The sequence below is a fragment of the Mercenaria mercenaria genome, chromosome 7 (assembly GCF_021730395.1).
Source record: "Mercenaria mercenaria strain notata chromosome 7, MADL_Memer_1, whole genome shotgun sequence".
NCBI classification, from domain to species: Eukaryota; Metazoa; Mollusca; class Bivalvia; order Venerida; family Veneridae; genus Mercenaria; species Mercenaria mercenaria.
In genome coordinates this window covers 14,876,152-14,902,853 of record NC_069367.1, presented here as the reverse complement: position 1 = coordinate 14,902,853, position 26,702 = coordinate 14,876,152, and the positions used below count along the sequence as shown (strand labels likewise).

Genomic DNA, 26,702 nt, shown 5'->3' with positions numbered 1-26,702 from the left:
AGATGACATAAATACAAATTGGACCTTACGATCTTTAAGATCAACATTCTGATCAAGTTTCATGAAGATATAGTCATAGATGTGGCCTCTACAGTGTTAACAAGCTTTTCCTTTAATTTGAACTGGTGACCTAGTTTTGACCCAAGATAACCTGATATCAAACTCGTCAAAGACTTTATTGAGGGTAACATACTGGCCAAGTTTCATTAAGATTGGGCCCAAATTGTGACCTCTGGAGTGTAAACAAGCTTTTCCTTTAATTTGAACTGGTGACCTAGATTTTGATCCCAGATGACCCAATGTCAAACTTTTCCAAGATTTTATTGAGGGTTCCATTCTGACCAAGTTTCATTAAGATTGGGCCAAACATTTGACCTCTAGAGTGTTTACAAGCTTACCCTTTGATTTGACCTGGTGACCTAGTTTTAGAGCTAAGATGACCCAGTCAAGAACTCATCAAAAGTTTTATTAAGGGTAACATTCTGACTAAGTTTCATTGAGACTTGCTCAAAAGTGTGAAAATTTCTGCGTGATAACTGTTCAGATTGGGAAAAAATGCCATTTATGGAAAGATGTTGTTAGTGTAAAATAACTTATGGTGTTTTCCTAAAAGTTGAGGGCATCTATGGCGCTATTTAAATCATATGACATTTAAAACGGTTATTCATTTTCAAAAGATATTTGAATAACGAAACAAGAATATCGTTAGCATTTCGAAACTTTCTTGATTTTTTAATATCTAAAAATGAACGAAATTATTAAGAAATAAAAAATCTAAAATCCCATACACCAACAATGTAAAATTATTTTTTTTGTCCACCACCAGATAAACAGGTGTTGATGCGTGACGTCAGGGTGATCTATCCTATTTGATAAGGAAAAACTGTGGCTACAAACAACAGTTGATTTCTTTCTAAATTAAGATTTAATTCGACATGGAAAAGGTTGTGAAACCAAAAATCGGTCATGTGGTTTACGGAATACCTAAGTTATTATCGATTCCCAAAATGGCAAATCGACAGGATACAGTTAATTGGAGTGGTATTTGTTGCACAAACAATTTGTTTTTCAGTGTACACTAATAGAATGAGGTCCAATTGATTGGATACCAATTTGTAAAAATGTGCGTTTTTTAATATTATTAAACCGAATGCGACTGGAGCCGTACACCTGTTGACTTTCAAAGAACAACTACCTTTGACGATGTAATTTAATGCTCGTTCATGATCATCATCAAATTCATTCGACTACCCAGGGGTGGCAAATTCAATTGTCCGTATTGCCCAGGTTGTCCCAAAGCTTGTACGGACCAGTCTAATTTGATTAGAATTTACTATATAATTACTATACGGACAAGTACAAAATAGCAACTGACAAAAAGGACAAACAAGACAAAATCAGATTTTGCCACCCCTGCTACCTTGCATAGAAATCTGAAGATTAATACGTCAAACCGGCATTACCTATCTATTTATACTGCATTACCCCTCTTTACGAGTATTATGTGCAGCTGCGCGCCTGTACAAGAAATTTAAAAGTAGAATTGACAGTAGAATACTAGAATACACAAACAGCTAAATTATTGAATAGAGCCTTTGAAAAAAATCAAAAATATTATAAAATAAGAGTAGTCCAAAATATTAGATGTGTACATGCTCATTTTACCTTCAACATTCATTATTTTATATTTCATTTTTAATCTGCATTGTAACGTCTAAAAGGGCCCTAATATGTAGAATGTAGCATTTTCTCAAACGTAAAATTTACGATGTACGCAGATTTAAACAGTTTAGCCTACCGTTATTTATCATACTCTACTCCGGTTCTAGGATTACCGAAGTTCCGTATTCCTAGACAACCCTATGAGGATAGGCTAGGATTACGGAAATATTTTAAGAGGCATAGAGTCTTATGCCTGCCTTATTATTTCCTGTTTTCTACCCGCCGTTTTGGGTTAGTATAATCTTAATGGCTGCGTGCGGAATTATATTAGAAATATGAGTTTCAAAGTTAGATTTAAAAAAGAATTCTTTACTTTGAATTTTATGATTTATAACCATATCGTGTGTTATTTAAGACCATTTGTGTTGACCTGGTGAAAAAAAATGCAGGTATATACGAAACATAGATAATTTTATAATATTTCCCCGCACCGCCTTTAAGATCATACTAACCCAAAACGGCCGATCGATAGCACAAAATATAAGTGAAATTAAGTGAAATGTGTAAGTTTACAATGTCATTTATGCGTGTCTTAACATAAATTTGATGCCTCTTAAATACTTCCGTAATCCTAGCCTATTCTCATAGGGTGGTCTAGGAATACGGAACTTCTGTAATCCTAGAACGGGAGGCTAGGGTTACGGTACCGTAATCGTAGCCACTGCCTTTGTAATTATTCACATATGCAGTTGAAAAAAGGATTGTTTTCGGAGTAAGTAGTGTTCTTTCACTTCGGATTGGGTTATGTTGTTCGTAATTTGAAGAATAAAGGCGACATGATGTGTGTTCACTTCTGACTACATGTTATAAATCATGAAATGGCGATCCGATAAGACCTGACATAACCGATAGACCTCAAAATGTTAAAATATGTTATGTCCACAGGCACCAGTATCGGATCTGGGACAAAGAATATGGCCCTGTTTTTCATCCTAAATGAGTTCAAAATGAAAAATATGTAATGAAATATGACCCCCTACAAATTATACATATGTCTACTGAAGGCCAGAATCTCGAGAATCGAGCCTGTGAGCAATGGGTTCACTTCCCGGGCCGTTGTGAAAATAATTCTTTAGACAATTAAAAAAACTACCTATCACTTCTTCCTGTATACATTTAGCTACAAAATGAAACCGACCCCAAGTCTCTAGCCCTTCCCGTTTATGAAATATCTATCAGGAAACGAGTGATTTCCTGCTGAAAGTCCCTGGTAGATAAAAATGCGGCACAAAGAATCAAATACATAGTACGACGGGAACCAGACAAGTCTAAAATAGCCGCAATATAGGTCATATTCATCCGCTTTGTTTTAGGTGCTCTTCTTTATGAGAGGATGTAGAAAGTGGATGCGCTTTGCCGTTTTGCACTAAGAAGTGACGGGCTTTCATTTTCCCGTCTTAATTCCATTGGAGGCGGAGCTTACGCACCGCCCCAAAAACGATAATAACGATAGTATCTTACTAAAAATTCGATATAACAGTAGTATCCATATTCGGTAAATTGAGATCTCAAAACAACTTAACGATAGTATTTTATATACGGTAAGTTTAGATCACAAAACAATTTAGGGATAATATTAAGTATTAGATACAAGGTAAGTTGAGATCACAAAACAACGTAACGATAGTATTTTGTATGCGGTAAATTGAGATCATAAAACAATAAAACGACAGATTTAATACACGGAAAGTTTATATCACAAAACTATTTAAGGATAGTATTTTATTCACGGTTAATTGAGATCACAATCCAATTTAACGATAGTACGTATTTTATATGCGGTAAAATGAGATCACAAAACAATGTAACGATATTATCTTAAAAATTAATGTCCTCACTTACTCTTGCTCCATAAATTTTCATGACTGAAACATTCATTCTGTCATTGGTTTAAACAAGACTGAATATTTATCTAAACGTTACGTAACATTGACAAACACTTGAACGACCTGGACCTGACATCATTTATTACGTAGATGGTTCAACTTTGTATAAAGACAAATCTGCAGATATTTCCCTGGAGTATTTCAAACTCCGTTCTCGAAGGAACGAAAACTTCGTGCAAAAAGGATTAGACGTATTTTCAGATTCGTTGCAGCGACATAGTTTTATAGTGTTACGTATTATATGCATAGTTAAATAACCCTAAATATTTGCGATTACCTTGTTTTTAGAAATTTGAAAAAGCACATTTTCACACACATTGTGCCCAGTACTAAAACGTTTCGTATTTTATTTATGTTTAAATGGTCCTATATATTTACGATTACTTACATGAATAAATTTGCAATTGACGTAGAATGAATTTTGGGATAATTATAACTTATTTATGGAAATCAAATGCGATTAAAGGTCGGTGTAAAGATTTATCATTTTTGACTTAGCACAACGTTTTAATGTCGCATTTCAACGCATGCCTCATAAGGGCAAATTCGGGGAAATGCACGTGACGCCTAAGCGGATTTCAATAAATATAGCGGTCAGGCGTTCCGACATCCCAAGATCCAGTCATCAGCAATGGTATGCATCAATTGTAAATAGTTTCCGCTAAGATAACACATTAGACTGTAAATATATAGAATAAAGAAAGGTACTATCACATGGACTTACTACATTTAAAGTAATTATATATGGGCCGTTCCATGAAAAATCCTGTATAAGTGACGTGATATAATTATTGCATAATAAGTAGTTAAAAACCTGGAAATCATTGTGTTTCTTTTTTTTGTAGAAGTTAGAAATAAGTATATTGTAATTTGGTTATGTACTGCAAACCAAAGTCTACCATATTTTACGAATAAATGTTTGTTTTGTCAGGGCAACGGAAATTCTAAGGCACCTATGCATCAAGAAAATATAGAGGTGTATAGATAAAAGGCCCGTGGTGAAACCAAAGATATACGGAGAAGATCTTCAGTAAAATAATTTTAAACTGTTCCTAAATATCAAAATGTATAATGTTTATTAAGTGATAAACATATTTGTTGCATTAATCATTTGAAAAATATACGCCGTGCACGACGACGTCATACATCTTTCATGATTCATGACGTTCTTAACGTCACGTCTCAAAATGGCTTCAGTGACTTACTTAAAAAGCATTGTAACGTTTTAGATCATGAAGATAATTACTTCAAATTGTCAGGTTTTGAAAGGTAAACGAATATTCTTTATTAATCTTTTGTTATGTCAGTTTTGAATTTTTGTCACTAATACAGGTTTTCTCAAGGAACGGCCCATATTAATGATGATTAACTACAATCGTACCTACCACAGCATTACATGGTTTGTATTTTAATAAATCGAATCACTAATTGGAGATATCGCTTCAATCAATGAAGAAAATTATTTTGTAATGCTCGTTTTTTACATTTAATACGTTTATAAATCAAAGAACTATTCTACAAAGTATATGTATTTCATTTAACTTACAATATTATTGGTGATCGAAAATGAAATAGATTAGGACGCATAAGTGTTTTTCATTAAAATAATTATACTTGTTTCCAGTTTAGTGCCTGAATAAAATAATGATTATAATCATAATAACGAGGTATTTGTTTGGCGATGCATGTAACATTGGTATCCGTCGTCTACATTTGTTAACCTTTATTTTTCATAATTTTGAAAAACCTTTATTTTTCATAATTTTGAAAAACCTTTATTTTTCATAATTTTGAAAAACAGTAAGTTGAAAAGGGAAGTGTTAAGTATTGACACATTTTCAGTTCCAACAAAAAGGCTGTTGCAAAGGCTTAACAGCGGGGAAAATGTGTTCCGAGTAGGTCATAGCTACGTAAAACACATACAATAAGAACAAACACAAGCCTACTGTTAGATTTGAAAAATCTCTTTAGATCTGTAAAAAGATCAACTGGAAACATAGAATGCAACCATGAATAATAATAGCAGACTCGGTTTGATTAAGTCTTTTCATGACAGGTAATGAAATGTGCAACACCTCTCACGCCCCCTAGCACAGGCTTAAGCGGAACTCTATTACACCCCTATTGAATGGTCTCCATGATCCCAAAGGACCAGAAAATATAAAAAACATTTTTTAATGTATGACTTTGATACAAATTCTAGCTGCACGTCTCTTGTTTGATGTGTATGGAAAATGACAACAACTTTTACAGGCAAGGTTGTACGCCATCCCCTGAAAGAAAGCCATTCGTTTGCCGTAGGTAGCTGTCCGTAAGCCTGATAGAAGGGCCCTAAATTTCGAAGTGCTCATAACTCGGGAGGTGATGCAAGTTTGTTTTTATGCGTCTATCAGCCTAAAGTTTCAAGGCATGTGTGTTTATACACATATTTGGTTACTAATTTAGTGGTATCGTTTTCTGCGATCGTATTGGACGAAATTACACAAAGTCCAATGCAACATTAGTCCTTATTATCATAGTTTGCATTCATGCCACTTCATTTTACGCACATACAAATTTATTTTTTATTTCGTCGTAACATGGTTTTCAATATATATATTTCCCAGAAGTAGCAATTCAGTCCCCTCATTGCAGTTTTTGCAAAACATCTGTAGAACGAGGATATCAGTATGATAACCACTGCATGCATCAGCAGTATATCCTCTCTGTTTAAGTGTCCCCAACCGGCATAAAAAATGAGAATTCTTCTTACCGGCCATTCACATTTTACAGAGCATTTCCATGATTTCTATTATTAAATCTATCGACCACGATATAAAATAATAAGCGTCTTCTCATTTTGTGATTGGCAAAAACAGCCGAAAATATAGCTGTTAAACGAAATCTGTCCAAAAATTACATGCATGTGATCTACTCGTTGAAGCTTGGAAAGGCAGTACACGCACGCTGTTTACTTGACATGACAGCCTTCGTCAACCATCTATATAAGAGCATTGCATATCATACACTTAATTTCCACAGGAGGTCATTAGATGTCCTGGTCTTGCTTGGAATCGGAGACGGACATTGAATAACATGTCACTGCTGCTAGACACATCGAAATAAAAAGACTAGGAAACGAAATCAGTACAAAAACCATATTATTAGCATTTCGTTTCTTCCTTCATTGATAAAAGTTAGCAACCTTCATACATGATTCAACACATATATATCAAATCTCTTTCTATTATTGTTTTAAACTCGGTAACAATGAAACACTTTGCGAACACTTGTCTAAAATGCAGTCAAAATGGTCATTCGCCAGAACATGACACCTGCACTTGTAAAATGAGAAAACATGTTTTGTGACTTGTGGTGAGCAACACTGTCTGAATGTCATGGATATCTAAATGTTAAATTGTCTCAGTGCACATGATTCCCAGAAGCCAGGGAAACTGCCGATTCCAAAATTATGCCTTCAATACTCGCATCAATTTATTTATCAAGTACAAAATCTGTCTCAAGCAAATCAACACAGTGTATAGATGCTTTCTCTCAAACGCAAAAAGCGTTGACTATCATGTTTGGGTTTTTTAATATCTACAAACATTTGTGTCCCACATCTCCAACTGCAAAACAAAACGTACCTATGCAAGGCGGGCTGTGGTCTTATAGTTAAGTAAATTTCACCGACATGCAGAATTGTATACGTTTGCGTATTTTGGATTAGGTCTGCATTTAATTTCCTTTCACTTGCACCAATTCAAGAAGTATTGGTAGGCTGGAAAAGTTTTTAAATATCTTCAAAAGCCATTAGCTGAACAACACTAAAACTGAATATTTAAAAATACATTTGTAAATTTACACTCGTAATGCCAAAACATAAATTAAGCCCAGCTTCCAATAAACCATGCATTACAGAGGTGCTAGACAGACAACATAATTGAGCTTTCAAAGCATCACAGATACATAACACAAGCATATGATCATATAGTAATGGCAGTCATCATTTACAAAGACACAAATAGACACTCACACTGTGTTACATGTATTAAAAAGCAGAATAAATTTACAGTTATATATATAGCTACAGTGACAGTAAGATTCATTTAGAATTAATTTATGCATCACCTCACCGGATGTCTGTCTCTATATTAGGGCCTGTGTCACATTTCAAACAGTTTTTCAGTTATTAATAATGCCTGTTTATGTTACTTATATTACGACATAATTTTCTGTTGGGTATAAAAATGACCAAAGATAAATGAAACATATCGCACTTTTTAAACAACATTTGTCATAGAAGTGAAAAGCCATATCATTGCGTTGACGTCTTTACTTCTAAACTTTTTTACTTCCTTATATCCAATCTAAAACTTCATATCTTCTATTTTCATTGCTTCCATCTTTGTTCCCTCTTTTCTGTAATTAATTACTGTTAGCTTACACAACCCGTAAACGGTATTAACATTTATATTCCGGGTCGTGATTTGTTCCCTTCAAGTTCATGTTTAAAGTTTATTTACATATTTTTCAGGCACTAGTGGAACATATTTGTATTGTGTAACATTTTTGCATGATTTTAAACTGAATTTGTAGTAGTAAATTTCAACCTTGATTTAAATTAAGCATGAACATACGATTTAAAAGAAAAAATTAGTTGAAAGAAAGCCAGAAAGTTTGAACTTTGATGCAGTGAGTGAAAGCACAAGGAATGGAAAAAAGTTTGAAATTGTGAGTTAAAAGAATGGATAAGATGAACTTCGAAGTAAGGATGTTTGAAATCAGAAATATCGATGCAAGATGTCCCCTCATGAACAAGCAAATGAGAAGTTAAGTAAATCAGCGTTATGTAAATCAGCGATTGACACTTTAAATAAACAGTGATGTCAAACCGTGTAACACAAATTGGCGCTCTCACACAAAAGCTTTTTATTAAAACATGTATATCAAATAAAATATAAAATTGTTGTATAGATCAGAGGGAGAAATGCAATTAAATAATACTATATGAAGAATAAAAACGTGTTTAATGTTTCAAAAATGCAATATCGGTCATGGTTGTTCTCTGTGTTTATTCAATTATTTTGTACTTAAGTAAGAATTTATCATCGATACGTTGTTGCAAATATCTCGTCTTGTTACTTTAACTAAAATTCAAAATTACCACCAAACGTATTGGTGACTCCTCCAGAGGAATTTAGTACATGAAGGAAGAAAGTGCACTAGACAGTACACGTTTCATTTTCAGAAGATTGTCCGGTACGTTAACATGTATAGTGTAAAGCCCTCCTACATATCAGTCTTGCCCGAACGTTCTTAATTTTAATTGAAGCAAGGAGAGGTTCGAAATTTCGATCACTGGTTACGCAGTCCGGAGTGACCATGGTGCCTATGCCTATCTAGTCTATGACATGGGACGATTATATTAATGTTGTACCTCAAAGACAGAGAATTTCAGTCATCACAACACTCCGTGGCTCAGCACGTCCCCTATTACAACGACAACATTTGATGTATTCTTAAGTTGTTCAAGAGTTATCGAGTTAAAAACGTAAATGTGAGCGAAAACTTTAAACATAAATGTATATGTATTGACAATAATACCAACAGGATTAAAGAAAGGACAACCCTAAGCTATTATAGTTGTCTGTCTAACTCCTCAACTGTTATTTTGTAAATGTTTCATAAATTTCTGAAATAAAAGTATGTTTAAACTAACAAAACACTGATAATGGAACATGTGACTCAACTAACCTATTAAAATCAATTAATGTGAATAACAAATTTACTGATTCTTGTTAAAAATGACCAATCAGAACCAATCACATTTGTTCGCATTTCTGACTTTTAATTTGGGAGAATAAATTTAATGCTAGACATGCAAACTTAAATAATGGCTAAACGGACAATTTCATATGAAATTTATTATTTTGCTGAAGACATGAAAATCTGACACCGAATAATTTCGAATCAGTGCACTATTTGAGGTAATTAACTTCCATTTATAAGTATACAGCGTAAAGAAAGACAAATGCAATATTTGTCGATAATAGGTACTTGTCGATAAATGGTTACAGGGGACTACAATTGTAAGTGATATTTTTGAATTATTAGTTAAAACACACACATTGTATTGCTTTTAAGCATTAGGCTCCATTCTTTTCATTTTGTATGTTATATGTTTAAGATTTTCAGCAAAATGCATTAAATAGAAATAAACCTACTGACCAGCATTCAACACGACCCAAATCTTAAAAATTGCGAAATACCTGATCAAACAGTGAAAACAGTTATTCTACATTCATATAGCTTCGACATCTAACATGTGTACTTTCATACAGTATTTAGTAATTGAAGTGTTATCAAATAATGTTGGAAAAGAGGTATAAAAATGATTAAAGTGCTTTCGGTAAGTTATTACTTTCCTTGAGATTGTAAAAGTTTATTTAATTTTATCTTGAAATTTAAACTTATATCAAAACAATATACTTCTTTTTCATTTTGAAGGAGAAGAAATGACTGCTGAAAAAAACCTTTGTTTACAAAAATTTGCCTTTTTGTTTTCAGATACATTAAAGAGTAAACCGATGATAAGTCGCATGTAAATAATTGCATACGATAGTGTTAAAGCTATAAGTTACATGAACTTCACTTTACTACGTTCGTACCTTAGGTTACTGTACACCATTTTTATTCAATAAAATCGTACTTATACATTTTATATAGTTTTAACACCTCTAATTGAGGTAATCTTGCTAATCAATGATGAGGCGTTCTTCATCAAAATGTGTTTATTTTTTCAACATCCAGTACGCTTACTTGATCAAAGAAATATTCATCAATTACAAACACAAAACAAATTTTATAGTGAACTTTAAATGAACTGGTGACAACCAGAAATGAAATATATACGTAGGTGTATGCTTTTATTATTGAAATAATAGGGTTTTTAATTTCCTAGCGTTAAGAAATAATGCCTCTGATTGTACAAATGGATGATTATTGTAAATACGTGTTATATTTTAAATTACAATAAATGTTTTACTTGATGAAAGTATCGATATGTAAAACTGGAATGCTGGGTATATAAACCTGTTTAACACAATTTTATTCTCTTCGAAACTTCAGAAGTGATATGCATGGTATCTGTTAGGCTTACGTCATGATATGAACTTATTATAACTTAACAGATATATAATTTTTATCTTAATTAAAAGACAATTGAATTAATCGTTTTATTTGTTTTGAAATAATTGCCATGCGATCTCATGTTAACGTTGATGACGTCATCAATGAAGACACTAATTCCATGGAATTCCAAAATGGCCGACCAGTCAGAATGTTTTAAAAACCCTATATTTGAATGGGGAAATACCTTTCAGGGTTATTTTGATACAATTTACCTGCAAGTTAAAAGTTTACATCCCCAAAAATGAGAGCGAGTTACAATGTTATATTACAATTTTATAGACGTTTTATTGCTGATTTTGATGAAAATGTGTCCTCATGTGGAACACCTGATATGTAGACAATATTGGTGCAATATTACGGATCTTTATACATGCAAAGACTATAAAAAGATATACAATAAAAATTACGTCTATACGCTTGCATCACGCAAACATTTTTTGATATAGAGACGGTATTAAATTTTGTTATCCTGATACATATCAATAGTCAGCCTGTACAATCAGTATGTTTGTCTGCTTTCGCTGTTTCGTTAAGATGTAGCATTTATCACTTTCTGCAAGACGCAGTTCCCGTAACATTTAGATGTACAAGATATTACAGATCCCGCGATTCACAATTTCGTCAATGTCTTTTTTTTTGTAAGATTGTTTAGGTAATGTCAATAGTACTGTTCTAAATCAGTAACATATATCAAGAAGAAAACAACAGACATATTGTATTGCCCTTTAGGAAGCTCAATAAATGCAGTTGCTGCTCATCTGCATTATGAACAGCTAGTCCAATTAAAAAGATGCATATCCAATAAACTCTACCGCTATGATAAAGACGTACAGTGCCTGTGTTTCGCTGAAATATTTCATAATTAGATATTAGTTTTAATTTTGAAAGTCATCATAACATGCATTTAACTTTAACGGTTAATTTATAATAAAGTTAGTGTATACTATCAAGTAAATTTCTGTTGTTAAGAGAATTTTAAGTGTGATAATATACTCATAACGATTTTACTTATACATGTGCTAACACAAAGAACAATTCATATAAACAAGCATATTTACACATATACTGTTGTGTAATAGATCCTATCTTCAAATACACCATTTTGGCATAATATATCTTTAAAATACTCATCTAAAGCAGGCTCGATATCTGGTATTAAAGCTGAAAAAAAAAACAGTATTGCACAGGCGGATGGTTAAATAGAATGACGACTGCTTGAATACACCATAAATATGTAATGTATTTACGTTAACAATAACTCTTACATAATGTCACAAACACTTCAGTTTGTATTTACTGCTTAGATAGGGTTTCATTATGCCATAAAATGTTTGTTTCTTTATGTAATATTTATCGTTCGGTTTCAAAAGAATTTCAATTACATAACAATAGTCTGCTTTTGCCATCAAAGTAAAAAGGAATACCTAACGCTGAGAAAGTAATTTAAATACATGCGAATATAAAATGCAAAATATTCAATTTTGAGATTTGACTACAAGAACTCAATATTAAATAACCAAAATAATCTATAAAGCCTCGAATTAACCAATTTATTCTAAAAGGTCTCGATATTCCAGGGTCAAATCAATTTTATGGCCTCTACATTCACATAGAATAAACTTGAGTAAATATTCGATAATCAAACCATATCAACATTATTGCTGTAGTGGTAGTTTTGATTCCTGAAGTTTAGTTATATATAAATCCTTTTCACATACCATGCCTTTTATATTACTAAGATTTTACGACAAAAATATCATTCTTAGTTCAGCAAAGAGTATTTTCCCAATCATACAAAAATGCCACATTTTTTTTACAAAGTTCCACCGCGTGCCTGAAATAAAACAATTTCCCCGCACTATTAACCCACCTTACAGTATTTTCCCACCAGCTTGGGCTATTCAACGTACACTATTATATTGTATTCATAATGTGAAGGGTGTAATGATTAAATCATGTGAATCTATTATATAGCAAGCAGGATGAGAAATGGAAATATTTATCTAAGTAAGTTATCTTTTTTTAAAATTAATTGCATATTTTCTTTAGATTTATAAAGTGGGACGATTTTTTTATTCAAATGAAATTTTATATTTTTTTTAAACTATGTAAAAGGTCGTTTTATGCTTAAGAAATATATCTGTAGTAATACAATGACTATAAGGTGATTACACATTTTTTGTGAAAACGTTAATAATTGATGAGAAAAAAAAACATAACAGGTAACTAACGTAGTGTTATTGATTAATCTTATAGTGTAGTTATATTCAAAGATGCCCTTAGGAAAGTAAATCCGCGTGGTTTACGTAATTCTGCAATTGTTTCATAATTGTAAACGAACTAGTTACGTTATACACTCAGAAATGTAGACACACATGCAACTGTAATTTCTATATATTATGAATACCAGAAGATGAAATAAATTATATGAACGTTTTTGTAGAAAGCGGCAAGTATCGCTGTTTTTCAACAGGTTGTAATTCAGGTGGGCTTGCTAAATATCTGAAATAAAACTACTATTCACCTATCATTACAGATAAACCGAAATCAAGTAGTATGACCATAGCAGCAAGCACTTTGAGCATTTGAGAACATATGAAACATTGCTCTATATACAGTTATTGCAATGAAAGTTTCACATGGCATAATATTTGCGGGGGTACAAACCTAGTTAATTATAAGATAAAATCAGCATTTTTAAATAGTTGGAACTATTGATGACAGTTGAGAATAATTAAAATATGTAAGAATTAACCACATTTTTCACAGATGATTCTACTCTCGAATAACTAAAATGTTTATAAAGCAAGCCAATAAAACGGCCGTAAGAATTCGGTTTGGTTTTAAAAGTAACAATACATGCACATTAGATGGACATTTTGGATGGTGTTGTATATGTCGTGTGTAGGTTTTATTCATTTTCTGGGACATTTTGTTTAACTTTCTTGTGTCTGCAAAAGTAATCAGGAAGAAGTGGTTTTCGCATTATGCTTCTGAACACAAACAAACGTTTGCAATCATAAATCTTGCTTACAAGTTTGTTGGAAAATGTAACAGTTAATTTCCGATTTTTTCTGAAACTTGTTGAAGACTAAGACATATTTATGATAAGCTTGTTAAAGCTCTTACCATTAATATATAATATAAAACATTTTGCCCCTGACCCTTACCGAAAATGAAGATTGCCTTATGATTTAACAATTTGGTATTTACATAGAATATGTAATGATATAATGTGTGATACAGATAAAGTCAAAAATATATAACAGCAAAAATACATGCAAGCAGTTCCCTGAAAGAACCGATAGTTTTTTCTTCTACTGCTGCCTTTGAATTTCTTCTCTACTCGTGTGGAAGTTCCGATAAGTTCATTATAAAATGAATACTTACTGGATAGAATAGTTTTGTATATTTCTGGTTATCATCATTGTTTAAACTAATCATTCCTTTTCTTTCATGTTATATGTTAACTGTTTTATATGGTCTCTCAAGTATAAGCAATGCTTTGTAAAGACAGGTCTCTCATCGGGGATAAATGTTTGTGAAATATTCTTTTTATTAGGTTTGTTTCAGATGAATTTAGATGTACTTTTGATATTTTGTTGGCTTATTATGATAGCACAATACTTACATTTTAAATTGCATCATATATAGCATTTGACTACATTACATACATGTAATTTTTGAAAATTAGATATTCTAAAGGTCACACGGTACATACACATGCATCATGTTTAATGTTTAAACGTATGAACGTAATAAAAATCATATTCTAGCTTCTTTTTTAATTCTATAGGTATTTAAAACTTCATTTCTTGGTTCGTTGAATTGGAAATAATAAGCAAATCGAATAATTGAATAGTGGTGAATACTCTTTATACTACATAAATCTTTATTATGAATTTAAACGTAGGAAAATGTGACCCTCCCAAACATTTTGTGGTAAGCAGTCACCACATTACAACGACGTATCAATTGACTTTTTACGAGTTAACCAAGACACTGGTGCAGACCGGACACGGATGGTCTGTTTTTCAGCTTGTGCATTAGCAGTTATTACTATTGGGCAAACTGTTTTATACAGGACCCTCTGTATCGAGTAGCTAGTAAAAGGAAGCAAGTTGCTGATAGGTACAGAAGCTGTGCCATAGAAATGATATTTACCATACATGGAGGTTTACCCTTCTTTTGTTTTGGGGAAATAAATGGGAAAAAAGTAACTTGCTAATCCAATTTCGCTAAAGTATACATGGTGACTTACTACAGTTTACTGTACATTTGTCCTTCTCGTGAAGCTACTCAAGCGCTGTACACATGCAAGCGCAAAATTTGTGCATAAACAAATCTTTCTTTATATGAAGTACATACGCGTAAAACGTACATTGGATGTATTTCAAACTCCTTGTAGATTCTGCCGGAAATCACATTTTTGCGTGTTTAACAATGTGTAAGCAAAAAAACAAAAACAAAACAAAACAAAAAACAACAACAACAAAAAAAAAAAAAAACCCCAAACCTATGCCGAGTAATGAAAAACATTGAATCACTCCACCACTAATGAATGTCATATACAAAATATTGGGAGTAAATTTATTCGCACCCAGCCTGCTATAACGCCGCAGATTGTAGCACTACTGGCATTTTACAAGAACCAGAAGTAGCGGCAAAAATATGATATTTGGTTAAAACTTGGAATTGATGGCATTTTTCAAGAAGATACAAGTTAAAGTTTATGAACAAACCGTGTTCGAATAATCCCTACTATGTTGACACTTTTGAGAAACAAGACTCTGAGTATCTTATTTAACACTACGTCATTTATACAACTAAAATATGTTAGGTATATAGTTTTAATACCCTGATTTCAGAACTCGTGTTAATAAATATTTTATCAGATTTGCCAGTCGCTTACAGATCAAAGAAATATTCACTTAATTATAAACATTTTCATTTGAGCTGGTAGATATGAAATTGCGATTAACGGTTGTATGTATAATGGAAAAAAAACAGTGGTAGGTAATATACATCATAAAAGAAATATCAGTTTTGTCAGTTGCTTTATAATGGACTGAGGCTTAATTGTTTTTAAGAATTCAATAAAATCAAACGTATGCAACAATATTTACATTTAAACAATGAAAATAAAAGAAAATATAATACATGTATATGAACCGCGGCACTTACTTTATGATAATGCATAACAGCTACTTTGAAACGTACATTAAAGGCCCACGATGCCTTTGTTTAAAATGCGGCTAAGTTACCATATATTTCGTTAAGAATATAAAATATACTAAATTCTTGTTAGATTTTATTATCAATAATTGTGTTCTCATATATTTGTCAAAGGTTTGTCTATTGATAAACTTATTAGGATGTTTTATAAATCCCGCACGATAACACAAATGATAACATGTTGGATAATTATGAGTTTTCTTCATTAAAACGTTTCAATACAGAAAATATTTTTGTATAACAGTACAGTAAGCACTTTAATTCTATCATTGACAAACTTTTTGAGTTCAACGATACATGAGAATCATAACAATCAAACGATAATATAAATATGCTGTTGTTTAAACTATCATGCGGGAGTACTAATAAACTTTGATAATGTGGCAGTTGACCCCAATACAATGACACTGTTTATTTTCCAATACAGGTAAATCCAACGACTGCTTTACAATAGATCTATGAAGGATTATCTGTGAACATCCCTGGTCTTATTGGACTCAACTGCCACATTATCAAAGCTTATTAGTAGTACTGAATACTTTGTTTTGATTACTTGATTACATATCTTGTTGACTTAACTGTGCAAGGTCATGTACAATATAAAAAGAAGTATTTTTCTAACCATGTAATTGGACATTATTTCTATTTGGATAGCCGCTCGTTTTATTTTATAAAATTTAAAGCATTACTGAACTTTAAAACACTGAAAATGACAGGAGTTATACGAATTGCAGTTCAAATATTTCCTAATTTGGTACATGAATGTAATACATTACTTGTGTTTGAAGTATTTTGTTCACTGAAGAGCATGTTGTTATGTTTAATAAGTAAACATCCAAAGTTTGCGTAATATCTTAATTCATATGTCATAAATAATTTAATTCAATAAGACTAGAGGTGTCTATATTGAATTTCAATTATTCAAGGTAGGTATAAATCGATTTCAATTTAGCGTATTACAAACTGTGATGCAAATGTTTACTTAGAGCGTTAAATGCTTTATGAGTATTTGAGCCGTGCCATGAGAAAACCAACATAGTGGCTTTGCGACCAGCATGGATCCAGACCAGCCTGCGCATCCGCGCAGTCTGGTCAGGATCCATGCTGTTCGCTAACAGTTTCTCCAATTCAAATAGGCTTTAAAAGCGAACAGCATGGAGCCTGACCAGACTGCGCGGATGCGCAGGCTGGTCTGGATCCATGCTGGTCGCAAACCCACTATGTTGATTTTCTCATGGCACGGCTCATTTAATGTTTTGACAAAAAATACTACGAAAACTTTATAATACATTTTGACAATAATCTAAAAGTGAAAAATGAATAACAAATGTATACTTTGATACATATCCGACATAAAGGATAGCGCCAAAACCTTATATAGTTTATATAGGGAGACAATAGAAAATAGAGAGGCTTTAAACAAGGAATAATCGCCCAAGATTATTGTCTTTATGTGACCATATGTGCTCGTTTGATCTAATTAAAATAAGGAAGATGATAAGCAACATTTTATACAATGAAGACAGCTTTAAAAATCAAATTTCGCAAGGCTTCCTAAATTATTTAATCAAACAACATCCGTATCAATATAAATATATATATATGCATTAAATGAGTTGTATAAACTGCAGCCAATCAAAATGATAAGAAAGACGATTCGAAATGTTAAACATATTTTACACTCAGTAGAACCGGTTTAAGCAGAAGTCTGTACAGAAACGCAGCATTGAGTCTAGGTACTGGACATACAGCACGTGATGATAGTCTATAAATCTGTAAAAATAACATATGGAAGCATTTAACACAATAAATTCAGACATGTATAACATTATCCGACACATATAATTACAACTATTAATTATATATTTGAAGTAGGAAATTAAGTAAATACATATTTTAATATGCGCGTTGACTGGTGACTTACATGCCCATTGGGTCGGATGTGTTTACTTGCTATAGTGTATTAATTATGGTTATATACTCACGCGGTCTGATCTATTTTAACGTTTCAGACAAATTCATTTGATAAAAAAATAACACACGTATAAACCTATGCTACAGTATTGACTCAAAGTACATTTTATACAATTGTTGGGAAGGTGTTATTATCAAATCAAATGGAATATTTTATACTAAGGATGAAAACAGTAGCTCTTTATCTTCGTAGGTAATCATTTTGGGTTTTGTGTGATTAATTGAATACGTTTTGTTATTAAAATGAAGTGTTCGACCTAACATAATATTTAAGATAAATTGTAAATTTTAGAATATAACTGATGAGGTTAATTATGAATCTGTCTATTGCATGCGTTACAAATGGATGAGAAAAAAGATATTTAAAATGTTGCAACAGAAGGAACGTGGAAAGATCGTTATATTTAATAATTTCATCATGCCCAATAGTTTTAAAACGAGTAAAGCTAAATTGCAATTATTTGTTTTAGTTGTAATTTAGGTGAACCGAATCAAATTACCTTTAAGGAATCATATCAAAAGCAATCGACGCCAAACTAACTTAACAATATGTACACATAATTACAGACTGGTTTCAAAGTGAACTATTTTCATCAATATTTATCATAATGGTGATTGATTAAGCGCAGATATGTATTTCAGTCATTGAAAGATATTAGTTTTTACAGGTTTATTTATTGCAGAGAAATACCAACTGATAAGAAATATATTTTACAAACTATGATACAGCCTCTTTTTTGAAGCAGATACAATGTTGATATTTCAAACTTTATTTTTTGGTTCATTGGTTTGGAAAAAATGAACAAATCCTTCAATTGAATTGTGTGAAAACTATTTACACCACTTAAATAATTATTTTCATTTGAAAAAGCACGTATAGATGACCCTCCCAAATGCCCTATATGAAACAGTCATCACCTTTATCTGACCTTAGAAAAACATTTCGATGACTTTTTAAGAGTTTTAATAAAGCATCGGCCTATTTTGAATTGAAATGGTTCAGATCATAAGAATAGATTGTTAGTTTTTCATCAGTAGTTTAAAGCCGTTTAAAAAGATGTCGAATTTGTGATTATATATCACATTGCTGGATAAACCGTGACTGGTAATAAAATCAAAGTGACCAATACCTGAAATTTCGTACAATAGTAATTTCATGATTGAATTTGAAGTGTTAATAAGTGAACTTGTTTATAAAAGATAAACTACAGTCTCCAGCAGGGATAATAAACTGTTTAGGTTAAGCCGACCCTCCCAAAATTAATCGTTCTGTTCTATAGGTGACGAAAAATTGTAATAAGTTTGCTTCAAGTAGAATAGATTCAACCAATTTTTTAATTGTCTTCTATAATGTTAACACAATTTTATTTTCTAACAGATGTATCACCCAAGTTTCTGACTTTCAGTCCGTAAACAAAAGACCTGCATGTACGTGTCCCACCTTTCTTTAACCCTTAGCCTCTGGTGGCAAGTGATTCTGCCTTTGCGACCAGTGCAGACCAAGATCAGCCTGCACATCCGTGCAGTCTGATCATGGTCTGCACTGTTCGCCATTCAGTCAGTATTTTTTGGTAAGCACCCCTATTAACGGTTAATGGTACTGTCCAAATTGAAAGATGGACTAGTACATTATAGAAGTTTAGCAGGGTAGGGGTTAAACTGGGTAGGCATTTGCTTTATGCAATCTTCGTCGATGTTCGAAAATTGTATGTTTATACAAATGTATAATGAAAGTAGAGGATGCACAGCCTGTTTTACTTGTTTGTTAGAAATTATGTTTTGAACTTTAAAATGAGATTATTTCAATGGATAGTTTGCAAGAAATGCTTTCTGGAATGCTGCCAATGTTGAAAAATCCCCATGGGGAACATTATGTATAAATGGAATGCTGCCTTTGTACGCTATGTATAAATATCATGAAAAGGCACGTAGATACAGAAGACTGCACAACATTTATTAACAGCTTTTGATTATATATATATTAGAATGTGTTAAATACCTTCCTGTTCAAAATATTACATTAAACTGGCCAAGAGCAATGCACACTTCTCATTATAAAAGCCAGTCTGTTTCTGAAATATAAATTTTGTCAGCTATTTACCTACCGGTCACTTGCTACTTGGTCACTTCAGGCAGGTTATTAATGAGGGATGTCAATACCTGTATATCCCAGTTATATATGCTTCACATTAACATCTAAAGACTGGTAATATTTTTCAAATGTCATAAATGTAGGAAAACCTAATTTATGTCTGTGCTTCCTTTGTGACTGACAATTTGTCAAAAATGCCAGTGACGTAATTAAGATTATTTTCATTTTTCTTCTTTGAAGGCTGTACATTACTACTTCAAATAGAATAATATATTGTGCAAACTAAGTCGATAGAATACAGTTGTAAGTACAAAACTGATTGATTTACTGAATGTATGTATATGGAAGCCCTTCACACAAGTTTTAAGGCTTTATTGAAATTTATCATTTTACTGAAACTATGGCATTTTAGTTTAAAAACTTTTATTTTGAAACCGAAATTGTATACTTACAAATATATTTTACAAGAATGACAGAGATAAAAATGAAATAAGTATTTAAAATTATTCTAGTTCTTTAACTATAATATTTCTGAATTTGGCAGAAGGTTAATATGAATTATTATGGAATGTGTTTATAGATATAAAGGATGAAATTCTTATGATTAGAAAGGTTTGAAATACAGCTTACCCTGTATGTAAATATCACCCTTGGAAAATGAAATAAGTTACCTTTTTGACAGGTGGTCTCTGATCACAAGTAAATTAACACTACGGGATAAAAGTTAACACAAATTAGCGGCAAGGTTTATAGTAATTGTCTTTATTAGGACGTAGTTATTGTTGAAGCTTAGTGAGATTCTAAAGTTTTTACGTTTTCGAATTGGTCACTTTTACATTTCAGATGATATGTTTTCTCTTTTTTTGTCGTAGGATCTTGAGGTCAGTGCACTAAATCAGCGATAGGACATTTTACTGGAGCATTTTGAAAAACTTCATTTTAAAGTTATCTCTGTTCCATATAAGAAATACGTTTGAAACTCAGAATCTACAAGCATTTTATACTCAAAATGAACAAACTTTATAATTAACAGATAAAGTTATCATTAAGTTAAAAAATTACATATTCCAGACAATGATCTGTCGTTGAATAAAATCATGTTCTGAAGGAATTATATCATGAAGGCGCATCCCGAGTGATATAATAATACGAATCTGAAAAGAAAATAATGATATTATTCAATAGCAAATTACTGTTTGAGATACATATGTATATTATTTCGTTTTTACACGTTTTTTACACAAGGATTTTTATTTAAATCCTTGAAAATATCCGTAAAACATTTGCCTTTAGTGAGGTTTTCTTTTTCAGCGCGCCGGTACGCTATGACGTTTGACGCTATATGACATCATAATATTGTGACGTACAGACAGTGAACGTGTTGCATAATGACTTCTTTGTCTAAAAGGGAAATGGATTGGGTCGTGTTGAACCAGTAGATAGACTCGCTTGTATAATCTTTTCCGTAACTAAGCTAAGTATTTTGAAGGCTAAATAAATTCAGAAATATCTACTTTAGTTTTCAGTGTTACGATACATCAGCTAGAGTAAAATTAGCTTCATATTATGTGTTTTCAAATTTTGAGGGTAACAGTGTATCGGTATATTAATATCAACAGAAGGTCATCCAAAGTTTATGTATAATTAGCATTGTTTTTACAAGTATTCCCCATTAATCTTATCTCTAGTTTAACAATCAACAGTTCTTTGATAGATAATATACGAGGGTTGTTACATTTCTCGTAAAATGTTGTTCTAAGTCAACCACCGGTACGAACAATATAAAAAATATTAAACAATATAAAAAATATTATACATTTTGATAACATAAGTATGGTAGCGTCCTAGTGCCAACAGAGAGATTTAATTTGTCTGACGTAGGACATACTATCTCCTGTTTAGGACTGGATATCTCCGACGTAGGACATACTATCTCCTGTGTAGGACTTAATATCTCCGACGTAGGACTTAGTATCTCCTACGTAGGGCTAAGTATCTCCTACGTAGGACATACTATTTCCTACGTAGGAGATACTATGTAGTGCATAGGATAAATTTAAATCTCTCTGTTGACACCGGGACGCTACCACACGTTTGTGTACTAAGTAGGAGATACTAAGTTGTACGTAGGAGATAATAAGTACTACGTAAGATAAATTTAAATCTATCTTCTCGCTGGCACCAGGACGCTACCATACGTTTGTGTCGTACGTAGGAGATACTAAGTACTACGTAAGGCAAATTTAAATTTCTTTGCTGGCTGGCACCAGGACGCTACCATACGTTTGTGTCGTACGTAGGAGATACTAAGTACTACGTAAGATAAATTTAAATCTATCTGCTGGCTGGCACCAGGACGCTACCATACGTTTGTGTCGTACGTAGGAGATACTAAGTACTACGTAAGGCAAATTTAAATCTCTTTGCTGGCTGGCAACAGGACGCTGCCATACGTTTGCAAGCAAATATAGGATTTTCAGGAGAGTTTGATACGGGAAATTATCAAAAAGGCATTTTTTTAATATATAAATGCATTAAAAAGTTGCGTTACATGCGAACTGGAACGACTACAATGTCCAGTAAAGCGTACGAGGCAATACTTTGATGGATAATATACGAGGAATGTTGTGAACAGCCCTTGCACGTATGTTTCTTTTAGTCATAGAGTCATAGAGTGCTTCGAGTAATATCAGTCCGAGTGGAATGTTTCTGATCTGTTATTGCAATTAACCCCAGATAATTCACAAAAACTACATATTTCCCAGAGCGGAAAAGGCAGAAGAAACATAAAAGAGTTATTTTGTTAATTACAGAGTAGAATGAAATCTAAGGTCACTGACAACCTCTAATAAAGTAATAAAGTACAAACGTACCGGAATAAGACACAAAAAATAAGAATATAATATATAAAAAAAAAGTACGAAATGTGACGAAATAAAGTATCAACTAAACTGAAAATTAGATATTTATCATTCCATATTATAATACGATGTGATAAAAAATTAAGAGTTATCAAAACATAAACTCAACTAGAATTTCCTTAGTTTGTAATACCCTTTTAAAACAAACCGAGGTGGGGATTTTGTTGAATTTGATCTTTTCTTATTTTAACAAAAATCATTTGTAATAGATACACTATATCTGTTAACATACACCTACACCGAATTAAAATATATTTGAGTTTGCTAGATAGCCAGTTATACGTAACACACACACACACACACACACACACACACACACACACACACAAAATTAAAGATGAAAACATTCGCTAATATTCTATTTCTTTCTGCACACAAATTATAATAATTCGGCTTCGCCTTCATCCCCCTTAGACACTGTTTATATACGTATGTTAATAGAACCTATTCCACGTACGTAACATATTTTGCATTTGTAAGTTCGCGTATTACGAAAGGTTGCAATGTTAATATACCTTCTACACCAACATTTTGATTTAATACTGATAGACAAAAAAGTAAACTTTCAAGAATGAAAAGGAAAACATGAAATACTTTACAACAACAGAATAGCTATGGAAACTCAATTTCCAAATAAGTTTCGATCAGTTTATTAGAAGCTGAACAGTTTTGATAATGAAGACAATTCTATTGTAAAAAGATCATTATTACCACCGACATGGTATTGAATATCTATATTTTCACTGTAAAGGAAAAACGTTTAAAGAGTTTATTAACAACCTTCTATACAACACTGTGGTTGCAGAATACTCGTAGGATGTCACGACGGATCATGTATATAGCGTTCGTTCATGTCAAAGGGTAGCACGTCGGATACTATACATGTAGTTTGATTCTGCCTAAAAAGATGCATGACAGATCGCATTTATTTCGTTTGATTAAGTTTAGCGGTAAAGTGACAGACGCTTGCATTAATAAACTTTAATAAAAGAACGTCAACATGATTATGATTTTTAAACAACACCGTTTTATCATAGTTTTCAATTTTTGCTGTCTATTTGTTAAAAATATGTGAATTCAATGCAAAGATCTCGAAGAAAATATTGATTGCTTTTTACGGTCAAAAAGATGTAATTTATCGGATTGAAATTAATTCATTGTACTTATCCGATGTTACATACAAAATACTTTTCCGTGGTTACGTTTTTTTTCTGTACACTCATATTTCAACAATATTATTTTTAAATATTTAAAAACAGCTCTTTAAAGTCATTTGAATTTGCTTCGTTTGTCAACAATTCAGGCACATGCAGGTATATAAATATTTGTAAACTAATACTGTTTTATTTCATGCAATGAACACCAACTTAAGAGTATTGAGTTTAGTGTTTGTTTTAATCTCTTTTCTACACAAGTGTGTTTGATGTTTTGACTTTTGTTTTTATAGGAAAATGGCTGGTAGCAGATGTTTAATTGATATTGTTTAATCAAACTCGGTTTTTCTGAATACTTTTTTTTCAGCAGACAATGTGTGTTGAAACGCCACGTTATGTTTGAAACTTGACGCTTTAACGTTATATTATGCTAAAATCAACAGTTACTACAAATACATATCTCTATATACAGAAAGTTATCAAAGCGAAAGATTTACACCATCCATTAAAAATAACATGCCAAAATCATCAATTTTGCACTTTTTGGACAGTCTGCAATGATCCCGTTGCATGAACAATATCTATTTTCTTCTGCATTTCTGAATTTAATAGTCTCTACTGAACTACAGGATATTAATGGAATGTCGGCCTAGCTATCTCTTTTTTTTACAAAATAGCAAAAGCAAAAAATGTACCCGAGTGTCAATCAACAAGCATGGAACCCATCCATTGATTTTTTTTGATTACTTATAACATTAAAGTAAACGTCGACTTTACTATCTATAAACGAAATTAATTTTGACACATAAAATTGTTTGTGCTATCAAACTTATAAATGAGGGATGTCAAGTGTCACATGTATAAGTATATGCTCTTCGCATTAATCCCCACTATAACCTATCTAAAAGCTTTTGAAATTTTGTCTTTTTGTCAAATGACACAGAAATCTTATTAGTACATTTTTTACGTCTGGGAATTTGTTCTGGTCATTATTTATCAGCATTTACCATAATTCATATCAAATTCCCACAGCAATGCAGGAATACTTTGTGTATCGGTAGTACAGTAAACAGATACATGTATGATTTCTAATGTAATATTTTCGACGTTTGTAGGTCCAAGACTCAGATTTGTGAAAGAACATTAATTGACAAGTTACAAGGACAAATTGTAAGTTTAATATTCAATGCATTTTTCATTAAACATGTCTTATATATAATTCATATATAAAGGCGAAGTGGTATGTAAGTCAATGATAGTATTTTACTGTTAGGTTATTTATACCTGAAAATAAGATCTCTTGGAAGAGAAGAACTCAGCCAAACAAAATAAAAGCAGGTTTTGATTAACCTTGCAAAATACTTACAACTTCGATGTGATTGAGTAAATTTGTGATAAAATAAATACAGCAGAAACACACGTTTACACTCCCAGCATTTATCTTATCTCTATTTTGACATGTATCCGGCATTTCTTTGAAATATTTACTTTTTAATGTGCTTGAATGCTCGTCATCAGACAAGACTTATTGCAAAGGTAGACGTAGTGTAATATGCTCTCATAAAATCTTTGCAGACATTCTACTTGTTTTTTTGTATTGTAGTTACTTATTTAATTCTTTATCAGAAACTAACAAAAGACGTTGGTTGTTACGAAATCACGTAGCCTTTTCTGGTAAAATGTTGTTGTAAGTACACACAAGTATTGCAGTAGTTCAAATCACGACAGAGATTTGTTCTATTTAGAATTACGACTCTGCCAAGGTCATCAATGACAACTTTTTGCGCATCGCCGTTTCCTTTTGTTTCCATCGGTATCTGTGAGTTTGATCCCACTGTCTTCTAGTTAAAATTACTGGCCAATTATTTAGACTTCTCTTACATGGCACTGAAAGAATCACGGAGCTTGTGCAATAGGATCGTCTTTTGTGTTCGATCCTCCAATTTGAATTACTAAGATTACCGAAGGCGTCTATGAATGGACGCAGACATTGTTTAAAGAACGCAAAACATATTTTAGAATTATATACGGCGATGAAAAAGAATGAATTTTGGGTCATTGATTCTAAGGAACATTCCATTATTTATACTTGTACAGTAGTTATAGGAGAATGCTGTTAAAGTGTATTTATGTGAATCGAAGGCACAAGCTGTGAAACAAGCGGATATAGGAACGTATGTTTTATATACACCGGTCTATGAAAGTATTCAATGTGAATTTTTCAAGAATATAGTTTAATGACAAGTAATTTGAAGTATGCATTTATGACTCAGATTTATTAAGAGAGACCATTTGTATCCAGATCATACAGTTTTTATAATTGTTGTTTTCATCTGTACTAACTCGACATCCTTAAAAAACTTATTTCCGATGTTTGTATCTTTAAATAATCCTTTGTACACCAAGTTCATCTATTGCTTCGACCTTAAGAGCTAGCAAAAAGGCAATTATTGAGGACAAAATATCATTATCATCGTGTCTTAAATGAAGTACTGCCACAAAATTAAAAGTTCAAAATCCAATATCTGTTTTATTTCATGATCTA

At 32.1% G+C, this 26,702-nt stretch overlaps 1 protein-coding gene across 9 annotated transcripts in view; it reads left to right on the top strand.

Moving 5' to 3' along the window:
• The window catches only part of LOC123554864 (acetylcholinesterase-like), a 183,351-nt gene that overhangs the window by 73,375 nt on the left and 83,274 nt on the right, over positions 1 to 26,702 (top strand). For 2 of the 9 annotated variants that reach the window (XM_045345237.2, XM_053547631.1), the window contains exons 1-2: positions 12,693 to 12,788; positions 25,273 to 25,327. The exons of 2 other annotated variants lie outside the window; for them this stretch is intronic. The gene's annotated coding sequence lies outside the window, so the exon portion shown is untranslated. Of the gene's footprint in view, positions 1 to 12,692; positions 12,789 to 17,764; positions 18,180 to 25,272; positions 25,328 to 26,702 lie in introns of those variants that run through there. 5 more of the 9 variants (XM_053547640.1, XM_053547633.1, XM_053547634.1 and 2 more) reach the window with 4 other exon arrangements.